We start from the raw sequence: 17606 nt of genomic DNA on the forward strand, positions 1-17606 counted from the left end.
TCAGTGACTACACCCCCGAGCCGTAACTTCTGCCTTCTACGCGCCTCTTGTGCGTATAACGGTATGAACCCCCAATCAAGCAGTTCACGGAGTACCTTTTCACATTAGAACCGTATAAAGCTAGCCAGTTATCTTCAAAGCTGAAGTCAGTAGGCATACCAACCGGCGGTCATCTGCATGTCGAGCACATAAGGAAAGAATGATTACCACTAGGGTCTCATAATTGCAGGGTGCTAATTACATGTCCTCCGGCTGCTTTAGGCAACTGCGAAGTGGTTGCGTGCATTGCATGCCCCGAGCTATTTGCACCTTATCGAAACAAATGTACTTCCAGAAGAGAACAACATCCACTGTGGCAAGCATATCCTTCGGCGCCCCCGTTGCTCGGCCATATACACTAATCGCAAAATAATTGTGTATTCAACTAAGCAGTTTCATTATACCTTACAGCCTTGACCCTCTTCGCGTCACTGCAACGTTAGATAAAAGAAAGCAGAATTACCATGAAAGGAGAAGCCTTCCGTTGCTCGGCGTGCAGGGATAGGGTTGGGAGGCCTCGCACGTCTGTTGACCGCCGCGATGTGGCGGTCCACCGCTCTTTCCAGCATATTGACGTATGCACGGACTGTCATATGCCTAGGTGCACGTCGCTCCATGATGTAGTAAATATGCGGGTTTTGCGAAGGAAGGAGCCAAGTGCGTCCAGCAAGGAGTTCTTATAGCCTGAACGCCGAGCATGCGCAGTTAGCACATCACTAGCTTGGATCTGTGCAGTTCCGCGCAATGACGAGTCTGCCAAAGCCCGCCTGGCTGCAGGGCACAGAAGATGAATGCGTAGACAACATAAGGCGCATAAAAACATTGGGCAAGATGTCATTCGGAGATACCGAAGCATGCAATGCGACATTGCCTGCGCACCCTGGTTCATTTGTCCGGGTGGGCTAACTTACGCATTATTTATTTTTCTGCGATGGCACACATGTATCATACCGTGTCTTGAACTTGCATAGCTCCAGTTCATCTGCAACTGTTCAAATGTCCAGTAGTAGCGTTTCCTTTTTGCAGAGACTCCAACCAGGCATTCTTTCTGACGTCGCCTTTTCCCTCTCTCCCTTATATGAAAGCTGCCAGGAGCGGAGAGAGGTAAATTTTGTGTTTGACTATTTTCGTGACTGCATCGGTGGTTGAATGGGTAGAGAATGACCCATTCCCCGACTACCCTCTCTATTTATTCTCTTGACTGTTGCGCGTAAGTAGAAAAGCAAGCGATGTAGCTTCTGCAGTCGTTTTGCATGGGACTTAAGTATGAATAGAGCAGCCCAGAGGGCATTGTCCGTCACCCCGGAGCGATCCACTGTACACTGTGGCGATGGTGAGGGAGCTCTTATTGGAATGGTCCAATGGACCCGGAAAGAAGCATGGTTTCTTACGTCGCCTACTCAGCATAAATCCGTAGCCACGTCAACATCCCGTGACTGTCGACTTCCTGCGCCTCTGTCACTACTTCATGTTTAGCGGTCACCGCCAGGTTGACGACAAAGACGCTAGCGTGGCTCACGAGGCTGCGCTTCGGAATCCTCCTTTGAGCTCGAGCCAAGGCGGCAGACGGGAGAGCATGTCCGAGCATCTCGGTAGCAAAGCATCGGCTGGTGGTCGGCTCGGGTCTCACGACGACTCAGTAAAATACTTGGGATGGAGTTTTCCTCACGCCTACTCAGAACGCGAACGCAAGCATTTAACGCTATACTGAAACCGCTAAAAGAACAGTTGGGCTGGTTTTGGTTCTCGACGAATAGCGTTGCTATGCTTCTGGTAGCCACCTTAAATTCAATAACCTATTTATATTTGGCTTAATTTTTTTGAATCCGCAAAATAACAAAAGAAAAGGAACGCGTCTACGTATCATAAAAGGCTATTGCTGTTTTTCATTTATTGATGTCATTTTTTTATATTTCGCCGCTTCATTTGATGACCCAACAGGCGCTGCCGGCCTTGTCTGTTATAACATCGTCTGCTATTCTGTTCGGATTCTCTTGCCGCTCTCTGCATATGCGCACGCCTTTTCGATCTACTAGGCGATGCAACATGCTGCTTTCGTACTAGCCAGTGTTGCGGCAATGTCCGGCAAGAGAAATGCCACAAGGCGTACCGGCGGGGGCAAAATATTAAAGGATCTGCGAGCAAGCGTTTAACTGCGCTCTTGCGCCCTTTAACCTAGCAAGCACCTTCTGTCGAAACATGGCAATGCGCATGCGCGTCCTTTCGTACTCGTGTCCCTGCCCTTACGGTCACTTCTTGCCAGCGTGCTGTAAGAATCACGATGACTGCTTTGATTGAGTGTTGAAATTCGATACTGAATACCCAAATTTAGGCGCGATTTCCAAGACTTCGAAAAAATACGAAAAAATAACGGTGAATTGAAATGTGACTGTCTCCAACTTATCCATTTAAATAACTGCTTCAAGGCTGTGGTGAAAATTTTCGTTTATTGGTCGTCTGATAGTCACGTGATTAGCGGCAAAGTACTTGAACCTCGCCAAAGAAATTATCGGCAACGTTCGCTACGATCGTAGCCTTTTTAAATTAAAAATCTATATGTTCTAAGAAAAAAAAAACCCTGCCTATTGGTCGTAGAATTCATGGCGAATAAATTGATGCAGATTTTTAAAAACTCTCTGGCACCGTCATTCACTGCTATTTCATTCGCTCGTCTTCTTAAGGGAAGTGCACAAACAAGTTCGGAGACACTATAACGCGTGAGCTGAGGCCCGAAGTGCAAGCTCAACTAAAGAAAAACAACACTTCCCGTAGGGGTCGAAACGTCACACCTCAACATAATTTAAACCTGCGAGCCAAGGAGATAAGGATCATAACGTAACCTTTGCTTCCGGGCATGACGTCACATTTTGTATTTATTGTTTGCTTGTTAGAAGTTGTTCCCACTACCAACACCACCTAGGTAGCACAGGCCTACACACGTCGATTTATGACGTCATGCTACCGGCTCCGAAATTTCCATTGGGCCTCTTCGATTATGCAATCCCGGACTGTCCGCAAACCGTCCGCGGCTTCCGGTCTGACTAGCCCTGACAGAAGAGCGCGTCACAGTCACGTGATCCCGCTGTCGGGGACTGTCCGAGATTTCGGTCGAAGCACAGCGACCGCAAGTCACTCTCCTGGCTGCCGTCGTCTGCTCTTTGCTACTCGTAGATAGCCCCCTACCCAGCGTTTCTATTAGCGTGGCCTCCGCAATGGTGCAGTCTCAGAGGCGTACGTCGCTGACACAACCATGACGTAGCACAGTGTAATCGTAGCCTGAGCGCGTAGAACGTTTTCGCAAAGCGCAGTTTACTACGTCGCGCTAGCCAGCTCAAATTGCCAGAGAAATTTAAGTGGAATTCCCACACGGAGGTAAGTAAAATCGTGGTGGTGGTGGTGAAATATATTTATTGCCAATAAAATTGCTGTGGAGAGACTCCGAAATTATGGTCGTGCCACGTCGCTGTTCATGCAGAAAGCAGGTGCCTACATCCTCAAAGCTCAAGAGACCGTCTGCTAATTAAAGGCCCGACGCGTGAGAGAGCGCGTGTACACCGTCTACTAATCCTGCACGTCAAAAATCAAACGCTCGAACTTGGTAGCAGAAGGGATCAACATATATGTCAACAGCAATCCGCGAAGCTCCTATTGTATACCATGCATCCCAGCTACCGGCGTGAAATAGCCACATGCAATATATGATTCCTTGCACGTACGCTAGTTTCACTTACGTGAAAGGCAAAGTTTACCTGCTTACTGCGTACGTATACAGCAATAAGCATGACAGATTTCGTGAAACACATTAAGAAAAGCAAGCATGTGCACCTGATCACTGTGCTTCTTTCTTTAAAAAACACGAAGACTAAAGCTACAGCAATTAGACGGCTCGTAAAAAACTTGCATGATGGCACACAAAGCACCGATGTAACAGAAGCGATAACTCAATGCACAGTAATTGCCGTCTGGAGCGCGCAAAGTACACAAAAGCACACGGAATCTTTCACAACATGGCGTCAAACACCGCGCGCATCTTTTAAGACAGCCGTCGTCTGCTAGCTACTTGCGCTTGTCCGAGCAAACATCTGCTGACAGCTCCAACAGTCCGCGGGCAGTCCGGAGCTTCCGGTCCGTGAAAAAAACGAACGCGCTTCTGACAACACTCGGACTAGTGGGCGGAGCTTCGGAAGCTGTCCGAGCAAAATCGAATGCAGCACAGCAGTCCCAAGCAGTCCGGGACTGTCAGGGACTGATAATCGAAGAGGCCCATTGTTAAGGCTGGCGTGACGAAAGCGGTGACGTCAAAATCACTGTTGCCTATACACGGGAGCATCCCCATTAGATTATATGGCAGTCGAGCCAGCTAGCATGCCGTCAAGATAGGACGTCTCTAGGTGGTGATCCCACGACACACATATGGCGACGGCTGCAGCATGCTGCCATCTTCTAGTAAGTGAGCTTATCTTCGCTGCCCGTTTACAAATACAGGAGCAAGGTGCTGCTGGGTTTCTTGCTGAAGAGCCCACACGAAGAACAGCCCTTCGATCTTCACTACCCTCACAGGTGACCTGGTTGCTGGCCTTGTTTTCTATGAAATTGCGCAGTGATATAACGAATGACACCTAAGTATGCTCATTGCCTTAAATATACGCCATTGGAAAGACAATTCCTGTAATAATCGAGTTTCAACAATGCTCTAGGACCCATTTAAAGGTGGTGCGATAGATAGCAAGTAAAATTCAATCTAAACAAAAGAGTTGCAATGACATTAACCAGAGAGCCTACGGCTTTAGATTTCCCTTATCTGCTCTATCACTACGTCGGCGATATCCACAGCGGACTGTATATTCTTCTCTTAACCTTTCTCTGCCCTTTTCCCTTCCCCCAGTGTAGGGTAGCCAACTGGGCTCAGCCTTGTTTAACCTCCCTGCCTTTAATTTATCATTTTCTCTCTCTCTCTCACTGTCTGCATTTGACAGCTACAAATACCTAGGCGCGATTTTTTTTCTTCCGGTCTAAGATTACATAAAAAGTCAGGCTATGCGAAAAATTAGGATATCTAAAGCGAGTTATTCGGCAGTGCCCTCCAGACATTAAATTGTTGACTTACAAAACGTTTGTACGACTTGTTCTCGAGTATGCATCAAGACTATGAGACGTCCGTTCAAAGAAAAACATTAAATACATTTCAACCATCCAGACAAAAAAAAATATTTTACATTTCTTTATCAGATTTATTTCCGGTGAAAATCGCCCACTATGTTAATAAACAGGCAAAGTTAGATCAACTCTAATGGCGGCGCCCCTGTGATCGTTCGAAAAATCTCTACCATGCCTTTCACGAGACGATAGCAATCAATAAAGATGCGCATATATCCAGCGACTGGAACAGGCTCCCGGCTCACATTATGGAATATCAAACGTCCGAATCCGTCGTAGCAATGCTAAAAACACACTTGTCATTTTCGGATTCACTTGATTGTTGACTTTGTAGAACTTTTTTCTTATCCTGCAAGGACGCTCAGCCGCGCCATTTCAGCCACCATCCCCCCCCCCCCCCCCTACCCATTTCCTTTTAGGTGCTTCTAAAGTTGCTTGATAACAAGTTTGTTGTCTGTTCTTCGCCACATACGTGCCAGTTGTTTGTGACGTGATAAATTGTCCTTACATTTGTGTTGTGTGGTTCTGCGTCGTACGCGCGCATTGCACCACACTTATACTGTAGTATGATTTACAAGCGCCTGTTGCTTCTTCAGTGCTTTTATACGTTAGTTTGAGAAAGCTAACTTGTTCCAATGTTTGTCTGATGAAATGCGTCGTTTTGATTGGTGTGTTTCAGTATTGCTTACAAATACACCAAGACTAGCAGTAAAGCTAGCGTTGCCCTTTGAGCGCAAATGTAGGCAATGAGGTGGGGAAAATACTCCAAAAAAAGTTTGCGTAGCTTGCACTAGTGGCGTAAGGCTAAAGAAACAGCGTTCCTGATCGGCACCTAGCTGGTCCTGGCCTTACGGGTTATTCTTTTCCGCAATTTATTGATTATTGATCGATTATCGATTAGCTTTTGATTGGCTATGATTAGCTATCGCAAGGTATTGGCCACATATTTGGGCTAGGCTTAAACACCTTCGTTAGTTAACAGGGATATGTTCCATTGCGCTTGGAGGACCCTTTCTGCACTACCGCTAGGAACGGCCCACAATTTCTGTTCGTGCGTTACGGACTGACGGTCGGCTTAAACAGCTCCGCTGTCAAAAATTGCTTTCGTAAGGGAGGTGGGCTATTTACTATTTTACTAGCAGCAGTAAAGACGCAAGGGAAACAGATATCACTTAAGTGCTAGTCCTACCTGTTATCAATAGCACCTAATCTGCAACGTCGTTGGTGTCTGCGTACCACTGTTAAGCATGCATGCAGACTTTATTCGCTCATTTTGTTGTTCCCACTACTGAAAAATCATGGCCTAGATCGTGGGCGGTGTTGCCACGAATTGCTCGCTTCGCTGATAGCAGTGAACAGCTGTGGTGGGACACAACAAAACTCGGGTAAAGGCAGCCCTTACGAGTGTAGCTGTGCTTTCAAGCGAGCAGTTGCGTTTTGCGGTGCCGTTACCATGATTGCGGATGGTGCTTTGTGGAAAGTCGATAAATGGCGCTTGAAATTTTCGGATATCCCCTACTGCGATTTTAAGAAGCCAAACTCATCTCAATGTGAACTTTTACGTTAAGTCACAATATTTGGATTAAACTTTCTGGAATTGTTTAGTGACTTTTTCCCATTGCTTTGAACCAATTTTCGCATATTTGGAACAGAGCTTTGCTGTACAAAATTAATCCGGAGCCCTCCACTACGGCGTGCGTCGTTATCAGAACTGGTTTTGGCACGTAAAACCCCAGAAAGAAGAACGAACACAGCTTTGCGAAATCATTATTCAAAAACCACCTCTGCGGTAACATTCTGGGCAACTCAGTGCGCCTTACGAGCAGTGCTAATCGCTTGTATCAAAGCAGTGGAGCTCTTGCTGCAATAACAAAAAAATGATGTTTACGATAATGATTTTAGGAAAGGATGCTTTGATATAAAGCTTCAAGGCCAGATAGCCAGTCGGACCTCACAAAGCAGGTGGGAGTACGCAAAGAAATGTATGTAAAATTCCCATGAAATGGTGTTTATTGCTTCATAAGGTCAACAAGACTGCTTGAATGCGTGACGTGATGCCGATGTACTTTGAGGTTAAAAGTGTCATGATCGGTAAATTCTAAAACAGGCTCGATTTTGTCCTTTTCAAGGTTGCAGGCGGGTGAGACCCTTAGATGTCGTCAGCAGTCTTGGTTCCAGGTTGCAATCAAATGAAAAGCAATGTCTTCAGAGATGACAGCATGGCTGTGACAATGCGCACCCCACGTGAAAGGATGCGGAACGGCAGCACCAGTGCAACGCAGCTAAACCGCACCAGCATGGTGGCCATGTCTGTGGGAAGAAGCAGGCACAATAAAGCATCACCAGAATGCTTGCAGTACATAAATGATTAGCATAAGGTAAAGTAGGACCGTCAGTACAGTGGCAACACATGGTAGCATTAGTATGTTCTGTTGTGAAAACTTTAAAAGTCCTGAAAAAGAAAGGCAAAATACGCGTGCAAACACGGCAAAACTACGTATGCTGTGCGGCATTGCCTAGGAGTTAAGCCCCAAGCTTTCATGTAGGGTTCCAGGGCAGCATGCCCCAAGTTGTGACATGTGGCCAGATGACGAAACCACGGTATACGTTTGATAAATGCAGGGCCACAAACGGGCACACGAACAGCAAATACAGAGGGAATGACTGCGTTTCGACGGTAATACCACTCAGCGGAGACGAAACGGAAGTCGATTCGGGCAGGCCATGCAATGCGTAACACCTTTACATGGGATTCGGTGTGTTAGTTGTAAGATTAGGCCACTAGTGAAGGGGTGACTCAAGGCCACTGGTAACAACAAAATTCAGAACAATGTTCGACACGGTGTGTAACGGCAGAAACGCTTTCGAGGAAGGGAGCCTAGCCGACAGATCAAGAACAACACTTTCGAGAAAACAGCTGATGATCGCACTCAAGACCCCGACGAAGGAGCACAACATGAATGAAAGGTCACGAAATAGAAAGCATGAGCAATACAGTGGAATTCTATGCTGTTTCCCCTTAGCGGCAAAAGCAAGTGTTCAACGCGGTTCATTTGATGGGAGAAAAGCACGGCGCCACCGCGAACCACGTCCCTGACATAAAGTCCCCGACACTTTTTAGCCTACGCGAGTGAATAGGGCTAAGCTCTGCTTTTATCTTCAAAGCTTAAGGCGGAGCAGGCATCATCCGGTAGGATGCATCGTCAGTGATGATAACACAATAAAGGTGAGTCACAGCGCCGTTTCTAACTGCTAAGTTTCGTGAAAGCATCGCTTAAGCAGATATGCGCATCGCGTTCCCTGCACAAAGCTGTTTGCACCTCATTAAATTAATGTACTACGAGGAAAAGAAACTACAATGCCAAAAGTGCATCCTTCGGTGCCTCTGTCACTGCCGTAGACCACTACCGTTGAAATAAAACTACCAAACCAACGAACCAGTTTCAATATTACCGATGGCCTATGGAACTCTGCGCGCCGGTACAGCATCAGCTTAAAGACAGCCATTACCTAGAAAGGAGCCACCATGTCTCTCCCTGCTTGCTGTAGTTGACATGCACTTCCTAGGACCCCTCAACGAGGTCACCCGTCGCGCCATACGTCTCGCGTACTGGCGTAGGGCACGTGTGACGTTTGCAGGAAGGTCGCATTCGAGCCACGAGGTTGAACAGTGCGGGCTATGAGAAGAAAGTAACGAAATGTATCCCGGTACGCTCATCTTTTATGCTGAAGGCGAGCATGCGCAGTTAGCAGTTTCTGGCTGAGCTCTGTGCAGCTACAGTGCAATGACAGTGAAAAGCGGTCACCGGTGAAAGGTAAACAAGTACACGTGTCAATATTACGCTCAAGCGGTGTAGGCGGCGCCACGGTCGAGAACGGAGCGCGAAAGAGAGGAGAAACAAGGAGGGGTGAAGGCGGAGGAGGAGAGTGTCGCTACGTTAAGAAGTTTAAGTGGTTTAATGGGCTTTAAGCAGGGGGAGACACACGGTACGATTCGGCGTCCGATCCGACGTGCGGCGCTGCATGCTCCGGCATGCGGCATACGACGATTCGGGGCACACGGGACATGTATCCGAACGAGCGACTGGCGCGTAAGCTCCGCCCAGATCCTGCGCCCCAGCTTGTACGCTCGGGAGACTTCATATCCTCGTCGATAAATACGCTGTATGACGTCACACCCCACGCTCCGCAGCTGTGATAACCGGGAGTATAGAAGCGGAGAGCTCTCTTCACCGCAGAAATAGTTGAGGCCTAAGTATGGATGGTGAGAAGTCGGCCAGCCTGAAGGAGGCCAGGGATCGCCGTAGAAATGAAGTGAAGAGGAGACAGCGCGCTGAAGAGACTCAAGAAGAGCGTGCCGAACGGTTGGCCAAACGCCAGTGAAGGCGATGCCGCTAGACGGGCTCGCTTAGTCATGTCTAACTACAAGCGAGGCCTAAGCGCAGCCGGGGGTCTGTAGCTATCGATACTCGACTAGGTTTAACTAGAGCGAAATCACAGCCAATTTTTTCTACATCTGGACGCGACCATCGAAGAGTGAGCCCTTAACAGCTCTGCTGTAAAAAAAATGTGACACACATAGAAAAGAAAAAAGAGGAAAGATTAAAACACACACACACACACTGACCAAGGAACTCATCAATGACAAAGTCGCCATCAAAATGACAAGCATCTCCCAAAAGTATGTACTATGTACGGCTGTGGCTGTTAAAGCTACGGGCGTTGTTGTCATCAAATGTCAGTCAAGGAACAGCAGGAACTTCCCGTATTTTCTTTCGTCCCCATCGCTTTTACCTTTACGCTAGGTAATGTCATCGATACTTGTGCTTCTATAGTGCCTGGTCAACAGTTTTTACTTGTAAATTACCTGTGCACGAAGTCATTGACATAGGTGCCCTATTCTTATTTTTGTACAAATAAACCTTTCCTGGACGGGGAACACAACCTGCGGTGCTGGCTCAGATTCTTCTGCTAGCACGCCCTTTCCAAGCAGTCACATGCCCGCTCTTACTCGTTGTCTCGCTTGCCTGTCTCCCGCAATCAAATGACGTCACCTCAGTAGCATGTTGTGCACGGCGCATGAAGGCGTCCACAGCGTGTCGAAAAAAAGCGCGTAGTCCTGATAAGCGGGAGTTGATGGTGTTTTCAAACAATAATAAGAGCACCAATGTGACGTTCGGTACTGGCTTAGTGTCTACATGCCTTCTAGAGGAGTACGCGGTGAGGCGGAACGGGCACCAATGGAGAGGGTGTCGTCGGCAAGAGCGAAAAAGCTCGCTCGCCTGCGTACTAAGAGTGAATCCGGGGCCGAAGGCGAAGCGTGTGCGATGGAGGAGTACGAACACCGCGTGACGTTCCAAGATGACCGACGCCACGTCCCTCTCTAACCCTTTCCCCATTTTTATACACTTTCTTTCCACTAGCCTCTCCCTACAGACACTGAGCCGTGTTCCCATAGCGTGGCAGAAATGTGTGTTTTCCTCAAATCTGCCTGATGCCCTGGCGGATTTACTCGGTCGCCCATGGCTTTAAATAACAACTGGTGGATAAAACTTCGCACAGTCATTGACTGGCTTCGTTCAAATCTTTGAAACGATTGCGCACTTGCTCTTAGGATGCCAATCTTTCAAATGCCCTCTAGCTGTGCAGCTGAAGAAGGCTTGATCGTTCTTCAACTACATTTATGAATTTATTATTTCCAAAATCTAAACTAACAGCGGTTATCATAAACGATGACAACTAGAAAACTTGGAAAAGACAACGTTACCTGCAAAGAGTTGCATTGCACAATAGCAGCGCGTCCAATGTTTACGATAGGGCTCATTACTTGTCATCTCCTTCCTCACTTCCCGCGAAGATTTCATTTTCGAGCTACATCAAGGCCACCAGGTCAGCCCACGGTGCCTTTCATATTTTGTTTATGTATCCCATTTCTTTCACGCAATCTCACTAACGCTGTGGTAACAAAAACAAAAGGCTTGCGGGAAAAAAAAAGAATGAACAGAATGCAGATTGATCACCGCTGTTCTGTCGAAGAAGAATGCTGCCAGCTAGGCACCTTTATGCTTTGCTAACGTCCCTGTGCGTCGAAAACAAACGCACATATTCACAACTAGCAAAGGTGGCATGGGCGAACGTAAGCAGTACTTACAAACGAGAAGTTGGGTGAACTTGGTCCAAGATTCCCATGTTCCCTAGTCACTTCAGTTCTGCCCCTTTCTTAATTTAGTGCGCGGCTACAATAGACCTTTCGCGTGTAAGACTAAGGAACAAAGCACTCACGTAGTCATGCGTTGCCACACATCGAAAGGAGAGCGGCAACCGATGTCAACGAACTCGATGAATCAGACTTCGTAGTCTTCATCACTTTGTCACACACCCGCCGTGGTGGCTTAGCGGCTATATATTGTTGCGCTGCTAAGCACGAGGTCGCGGGATCGAATCCCGGCCGCGGCGGCCACATTCCGACGGGGGCGGAATGCAAAAACTCCCGTGTCCCGTGCCATTGGGGTCAAGTCAAAGTTCTCCAGTGATGTAAATTTTCCGAGTCCCCGAATACGGCGTACCTTATAATCATATCACGGTTCTGACACGGTAAAGCCACATAATTTAATAAACTTTTTCACAGTCCTCCCAATTTTGTTCACGCCCTCTATCGAGCCACCGCTCCCGATTCATAAGCTCAAACCTGAGAGGCTGCTTTCTGTGGCGTAATGAATTTAGATGCGAACGGTCCGCTTGTGCAACGCGGCTTTCTTTCCAGTGCTTATCAAGTAGTCAAATTGCCGAAAACATCCGCCAAGCTAGAGCCACGGCTATGCCGTTCTACTGCAAGCCGCAAGGTCCTTAGTTCCCTTCGATAGCTTCAATTCCGCCAGCGGCGGCCTCATTCTGATGGGAACGTATACTTAATTTCAGGTGCATGTTTGAAATTATTCCCGAGTTCCTCACGAAGCCGTTCCTCATAACCGCTTCGGCAGTTTCGTGGAACAAGCATTAGCGTGTAGGTGTCGCTAAGCACCAGCCCTAGTGCATCAGTAAAATAAAATTTAAACCACCAATTAAGTAACTTAATTACGGAAAGACCTTCATTTATCTCTAAGTGTATTCTCAATTATTGGCAATAATTTTTAAGAGGGCCAACTTTTTGAGACAGTATTTTATTGTCTGAAATAGACGTAGGGGCAATACATAGTCATTAGCTGTCCCCGAAGAAAATGTTTTGGGGGTAACGATGCTTCGGTTGTGGACCAGTGATGAAGAATTCATTAGTATGGTCCTTGATGCATTATTAACAAAAATATATTTTTTAATTGTGAACCACTCGCATAGAGCTTTGACGCCAAACAGCAACTTATAAACTGGAAAGCGTGTAGGGGAACCTGAAGAAAGGCTACTACGCATAAAATTTCTTTGAAGTGACGTTTATTTGCAATTTCAGTCTACATAATTTTGGAATGTGTTGCATGATGCAAATGCAGTGTGAGGTTAAAAGCATTGTGATCAGTGCATGCTAAAAAGTGGCTCAATTTTGTCCTTTTTGTTTCTGCCGGCAGACGAGACGCTCTGGATGTCGTTGGTCATTTTGGCTCTAGGTCCCTTTCCCAGGAAATGCGGGATATCTCGAAACTGGTGTCATCCTGGAAATTCATTTCAAGTGGATGAGTCTTGGAAACTCACCGGTTACGATTCGTAAATCCCAATATGTGTGGTAAAGTAATTAACTAAGAAGTTAATTAGTCAATTTTGTTAATTAGTTGTGTGTTGCCGTAATTAGTTATCTGCTGCCGTAAATACAGCAGCTATGAGTGTAGCTGCGCTTTCAAGCGAGCAGTTGCGTTTTGCCGTGCCGTTACCAAGACGGCGGATGGTGCTTTGTGGAAAATCGATAAATGGCGCTTGATATTTTGGATATCCCCTATTGCAATTTTAAGAAGCCAAAATCGTCTCAATCCGAACTTTTACGTTACTTCAAAATATGTCGATTAAAATTTCTGGAATTGTTTAAAGACTTTTTTCTCATTGCTTTGAACCAATGTTTGCCGATTTGTAACAGAGCCTTTGCGAAATTACTACCCCAAAACCACCTCTGCGGTAACATTAAGGGCAACCCAGTGCGCCTTCCAAGCAGTGTTAATCACTTGTATCAAAGTGGTGGAGCTCTTGCTGCTATAAGAAAAAATAATGTTTACGATAAGGATTTTAACAAACGATGCTTTGATATAAAGCTTCAAGGCCAGATAGCCAGTCGGACCTCACAAAGCAGGTGGGAGTACGCAAAGAAATGTATGCAAAATTCCCATGAAATGGTGTTTATTGCTTCATAAGGTCCACAAGACTGCTTGAATGCGTGACGTGATGCCGATGTACTGTGAGGTTAAAAGTGTCATGATCGGTAAATTCTAAAACAGGCTCGATTTTGTCCTTTTCAAGGTTGCAGGCGGGTGAGACCCTTAGATGTCGTCAGCAGTCTTGGTTCCAGGTTGCACTCAAATGAAAAGCATTGTCTTCAGAGATGACAGCATGGCTGTGACAATGCGCATCCCACGGGAAAGGATGCGGAACGGCAGCACCAGTGCAACGCAGCTAAACCGCACCAGCATGGTGGCCATGTCTGTGGGAAGAAGCAGGCACAATAAAGCATCACCAGAACCCTTGCAGTACATAAATGATTAGCATAAGATAAAGAAGGACCGTAAGTACAGTGGTAACACATGGTAACATTAGTATGTTCGGTTGTGAAAACTTTGAAAAGTCTTGAAAACAAATGTCAAAATAAGCATGCAAATGCGGCAAAACTACGTATCATATGAGGCGCAGCTGTCTGGGAGTTGAGCCCCAAGCTTTCATGCAGGGTTCCAGGGCAGTATGGCCCGAGTTGTCACATGTGGCCAGATGACGGAACCGCGGAATACGTTTGATAAATGCAGGGCCACAAACGGTCACACGAATATCAAATACAAAGGCAATAGACTGTTTTAGCAGAGCGCCGCTTACGTTCCGCTACGCTCAGATTTCACGCTCTGAGATACTGCAGGGAGCTGCGTAGATTTCGCATTTGATAATACGCGTCTTGCCGAGACGCGAGCGACGCGCTATCAACTCGGCTGCAAAACGACGAAGAGGCCAAGTAGACCTAAAGCCCCTATATTTATAAAAGTAGCGCCATCCACTTCCCTCCTCCTCCGTTCAACTATCGCGCTCGGCGCGACCAGCGCGATCGAGGCGCGATATCGACAGTGGCGCCGCCTGCGTCGGGCCTGCCGTGGCAGACGACAGCTGACGCGATACCAGAGGAAATCCGAGGAAAACTTCGATCGCGCCCTGCGGAGACGTTTTTGAGGCGCGATTTTGCTTCGTCAGCCAGTAACTGGTCTTAATAATGCCGTTTTGGAAGTAGCAACGCGACGATGTGAGACGGCGCAAATATCAAGTGTGCAGCAAGCGTTTACGCACGTCGGATGGTAAACAAAAAAAAAAGCCTTTTGCCCTCGCCTTGTCGGTTGCGGCAACTTAAGGCGCAGCAGCATGCCATCACAACGAAGTTTTTGTCCATAACACGTTTGATCCGTTTGTGCGTATAGCACTTTCGTCGCACAGGCCCGAGAATGGCAGTCTGGAAAGAAAAAAAAAAATATACAAAAGCGCGACGCGAACTTCCACGTGACACGGATTGGCCAATGGGGAACGGAGGAGGCTGGGGCGACAGGAGGCGGCTAAGAGAGGGCGAGGAAGAAGCGCCGGGGTGAGCGCGGTGTCGGCAAGATCTAAGAATGGCGCTACTTTTATAAATATAGGGGCTTTAAGTAGACCCACTGTCACGCTCCGCTCAGTCGGCTTTGTAGCGGAGCGAAGGTTGCGATCTTCGCTCCGCTGACGGTATGAGCGGTTGTGTGGCATCTGCTAGCATACGCCGGTCTGAGCGGAGCGGGCAGCAAGCGCTCAGCTAAAACACTCTAATGACCTGCGTTTCGACGGTAATACCATTCAGTGAATATGAAACGGAAGTGGAATCGGGCAGGCCATGCAATGCGTAATACCTGTACATGGGATGCGGTGTGTTAATTGAAAGATTAAGCCACAAGTGAAGGGGTGACTCAAGGCCACTGGTAACAACAAAATTCAGAACAATGTTCGCACGGTGTGTAACGGCAGAAACGCTCTCGAAGAAGGGAGCCTAGCCGACAGATCAAGAACAACACTTTCGAGAAAACACTGATGATCGCACTCAAGACTGCGACGAAGGAGCACAACATGAATGAAAGGTCACGAAATAGAAAGCGTGAGCAATACAGTGGAATTCTATGCTGTTTCCCCTTAGCGGCAAAAGCAAGTGTTAAACACGGTTCATTTGATGGGAGAAAAGCACGGCGCCACCGCGAACCACGCATGTGATAAAGTTCTCGCCACGTTTCAGCCTACGCGAGTGAATGGGGCTAAGCTCTCTTTTATCTTCAAAGCTTAAGGCGGTGCAGGCATCATCCGGCAGGATGCATCGTCAGAGGTTATAAGACAATAAAGGTGAGTCACAGCGCGGTTTCTAACTGCTAAGTTTCCCAAAAGCATCGCTTAAGCACATATGCGCATCGCGTTCCCTGCCCAAAGCTGTTTGCACCTCATCAAATTAATTTACTACGAGGAAAAGAAACTACGATGCGAAAGGCGTATCCTGCGGTGCCTCTGTCACTGCCGTAGACAATACCGTTGAAATGAAACTACCTAACCCACGAACCAGTTTCAATATGACCGATGGCCTATGGAACTCTGCACTCCGCTACAGCATCAGCTTAAAGACAGTCATTACCTAGAAAGGAGCCGCCATGCCTCTCCCTGCCTGCTGTAGTTGACATGCGGTTCCTCGGACGCCTCGACGAGGCCATCCGGCGCGCCATACGTCTCATGTACTGGCGCATGGCAATGTGATGTTTGCGGGAAGTTCGCATTCGAGCCATGATGTTGAACAGTACGGGCTGTCAAAAGAAAGTAACGAACTGTATCCCGGTGCGCTCATCTTTTATCCTAAAGGCGAGCATGCGCAGTTAGCCGATTTTGGCTGAGCTCTGTGAAGCTACATGCAATGACTATTCAGCACAGCCTGTCGGTGTGACACAGACACATGCGATGAACACGTAGACAAGATAAGACACAAACCGCAACAGAAAAAAAAAGTTGGTCGAGAAGACGTGCTGCGATACCGAAGCACGCCAGAAGCAAAGCACTATGTAGAAGCAAACAAACCAGAACAGGGCCGGTATTTTGTAGCGATGCCTTTCCTGTGCTAATGCCTTTCCGCGCTTATCGCGCTTTGTCAGTGGTCAGAGCGACGGTCCGCTCACGTTATCAACGGGATCAGCCGGCCGTGAGCGGTGGATGATAAGAGTGCTATAGAATAAGTCATAAGGCATCTCTACAAAATACCGGCCCTGCCCTGTATATCTTCATTAGCTAATCATATGAGCCCGTAAATGACGCAATAAAGCGACAGCAGTATGCTGACGCAAACCACATACGAACACAACTGAGCCCCTGAGAGTTGCTTGTTGGGCTAGTTAGTACATGAGTATACTAGGAGAATGCCAGCAAATTTTAAAAAGGAAAAAAAAAACCAATTGAGAGGCAGAAATAAACAAAGCGACAGGAAGGTGGCCCGAATAACCTCGTCATGTTCCGAAGCGGAGCAAGGGAAACGAGCAAACCGGATGGAATGTATATCTCGAAGACGCTTCGGTTCGAGTTTGAGTGCATGACCTGTCGGTTAAGGGACCTAGGTTCGACTTGACACCGAGCTTGCGCGCTCACCAGCTTCTAGCCACTGTCCGGGAGATCTCACAAGAAGCGCATTCTGAGGATAAGGAAAGGTGCCTATCTGAAGGCATTGAGCAACTTTGGAATTCAGGACCTTGCCGTGGTCCCTCGGAGAAAATCATGCGCGCGGCCTTTTGTATGTTTCCTCGTCGACAATTACCTTGGAATTCTTCAGTCCAAAAAGGAAGGTGGGTTTGTTGTCCTGCCGAATGCTTCGTTCAGTAACAGATAGAGAGAGATAAAAGAAATGTGAAAGGCGGGGAGGTTAACCGGAAGATAGATAACCAGTATGCTACCCTGCACTGGGGAAAGGGTAAGGGTAGACAGAAAGATCAATAAAAATGCGCACACATAGAAAAGAAGAAGAGGGAGATTAAAACACACGCACAAAGACCAAGGAACTCATCAATGACAAAGTCGCCATCAAAATGACAAGCGTCTCCCAAAAGTATGTACGGCTGCGGCTGTTAAAGTTGCGGGCGTTGTCATCAAATGTCAATCAAGGAACAGTATAAACTTCCCGTATTTTCTTTTCTCCACATGGCTTTTACTGTAAGTAATGTCATTGATTTGAAACGGATGAGCACTTGCTGAAACGGATGAGT

At 47.3% G+C, this 17606-nt stretch overlaps 1 long non-coding RNA gene across 2 annotated transcripts; it reads right to left on the reverse strand.

The window, feature by feature from the left end:
• Positions 1-7188: 7188 nt before the first annotated feature.
• Positions 7189-16177, reverse strand: LOC125940028 (uncharacterized). 2 transcript variants are annotated; one of them, XR_007463248.1, is made up of 2 exons: positions 16001-16176; positions 7189-7506 (listed from the first exon to the last, which is right to left on the reverse strand). It is a non-coding gene; the product is annotated as an uncharacterized LOC125940028 (long non-coding RNA). The 2 variants fall into 2 exon arrangements; XR_007463247.1 differs by lacking the exon at positions 7189-7506 and adding an exon at positions 13493-13810 and having other exon boundaries at positions 16001-16177.
• Between the last annotated feature and the right edge of the window lie 1429 nt (positions 16178-17606).

Source organism: Dermacentor silvarum, chromosome 9, assembly GCF_013339745.2.
Source record: "Dermacentor silvarum isolate Dsil-2018 chromosome 9, BIME_Dsil_1.4, whole genome shotgun sequence".
In the NCBI taxonomy this organism is placed as follows: Eukaryota; Metazoa; Arthropoda; class Arachnida; order Ixodida; family Ixodidae; genus Dermacentor; species Dermacentor silvarum.